This window comes from Emys orbicularis, chromosome 4 (assembly GCF_028017835.1).
Source record: "Emys orbicularis isolate rEmyOrb1 chromosome 4, rEmyOrb1.hap1, whole genome shotgun sequence".
Taxonomy (NCBI): domain Eukaryota; kingdom Metazoa; phylum Chordata; order Testudines; family Emydidae; genus Emys; species Emys orbicularis.
Window position 1 is genome coordinate 1,398,139 of NC_088686.1, and position 2,050 is coordinate 1,400,188.

Consider the following 2,050-nt stretch of genomic DNA (forward strand, 5'->3'; position numbering starts at 1 on the left):
GGAGGGCGGGAGGGGGGGGAGATAACAGGCTCTGCCTCCACCCCCAGGGTGTTTGTGTGTGTGTGCGTGTGTCTGTGTGTGTGTGTGTGTGCGTGTGCGTGTGTGTGGGGGAGATAACAGGCTCTGCCTCCACCCCCAGAGTGTTTGTGTCTGTGTGTGTGAGAAGGGAGGGTGGGGGGGGGGGGCGAGATAACAGGCTCTGCCTCCACTCCCAGAGTGTTTGTGTCTGTGTGTTTGAGAGGCGGGGGGATAACAGGCTCTGCCTCCTCCCCCAGAGTGTTTGTGTCTGTGTGTGTGAGAAGGGAGGGTGGGGAGGGGCTGAGATAACAGGCTCTGCCTCCACCCCCAGAGTGTTTGTGTCTTTGTGTGTGTGCGTGTGAGAAGGGAGGGGGGGAGGGGCTGAGATAACAGGCTCTGCCTCCACCCCCAGAGTGTTTGTGTCTTTGTGTGTGTGCGTGTGAGAAGGGAGGGCGGGGAGGGGCTGAGATAACAGGCTCTGCCTCCACCCCCAGAGTGTTTGTGTCTGTGTGTGTGTGAGGGGCGGGGGGATAACAGGCTCTGCCTCCACCCCCAGAGTGTTTGTGTCTGTGTGGGTCTGTGTGTGTGAGGGGCGGGGGGATAACAGGCTCCGCCCCCTCCCGCACCCCTGTGAGCACTGCACACCGCTGGGGAATAGGGCAGGTCTAGGTTGACCATCTTTTTAAAAGGCAAAAGCAGGACACATGCAGGAGCCCCGCCCCCTACGTGGCCCCGCCCCTGCTCTTACTCTTCCCTAAAAGTCCCCGCCCCTTCCCCTCTTCCTCTGAGCCCCCACCCCTGCTTGGCCTCTTGCCCCTGTTTCCCCACCCCCTCAGGGCACGCGGCCCATGGCAGGTGGAGGGTCCAAGACTCCCCATAGTGGCCTGGGCTCTCTGGGCATCTCTTACTACTGCCCGGCTCCGGCTCCTGGCCTGGCCGGGGCGGGGGAGGCTTTGGCGAGGGGGGACTAAGGCCCATCTCAGCCCTCTCCCCGCCACTGGGAAGAGGCTGGTGCTGTCCCTGGAATCTGGGACAAATGCCGTCCCGGAGTCATTCAGCCCAGGACCGGGACTTGAACACTGCATTTCGGAACTGTCCCGCCCACTTCGGGACAGGGGGTCACCCTCGGAAGGTCATTGGGCATCATGGCAACTTTGTGAGCACGTCTCTGCCCCCCTGAGCACGGGAGTCACGGTCAGGCATTGCTGTTCCATGGGCCACGTGGCCAGGGGTGGGGTTAGGTCCCTGAGCCCTCCAGTGCCCCACACACCTGTGTAGTAACTAGGTACACACTAGCCCAGGTTTCCGAGGGATGGCTCAGAGCATTGCTACTGGGAGGCAGATGGCTCTTGGCATGGGTTTGCGCCTGACACAGGCCCACTATTACCAGCTAGCGGGGGGTTGGCGTCTGTCTGTGTGGAGTCCATTGCTGGCGTCAGTCCATTTCCATGTCACTAGTGGGCTGCATGGTTGGCAGGCCCTGAGGAGGCAGAGGTCTGAATGGGTCTGGTATGTGCCTGCTCATGTACACAGGGGTTCCCTCCTGAGCAGACGTTAGTCAGACACAGCTCTCTGCACAGCTGCTGCCCCGGCTGGCATGGTGTCTGTTGGGCTCCGGCTGGTGCCCAATGCCGGACTAACAACCCAGCTCCGCAAAGCATTTCACCACCTGGCGAAACCTCATTCACTCCAATGGGACTTAAACGTCCAACCTGCTTAAACTTCCAAACGTGCTCAGGGCTTCAGCATTCACCGGGTTCCATTCTGGAATAGTCAAAGCAGCTGGACTAGGCCATAAGAAGCGCTGCAGTAACCGTCGCCACTCTGGATGGCTTTTCTAGTCTGTCTCATGTTGTTGACGTTGTGAGCTCCCTGGGACCAGAGCTGCTTTGTCTCATAGCTTTGTGCGGTGGCTAGCGCACCATTGGGTGACGTGAAGTGAACAATAGTACATTGTCAGACTCCAGCAGTGTGTACACTTTGTTGCAGACCTTATTGATCTTTGTCCTGTTTCTAGCTATAGTTTTAATGT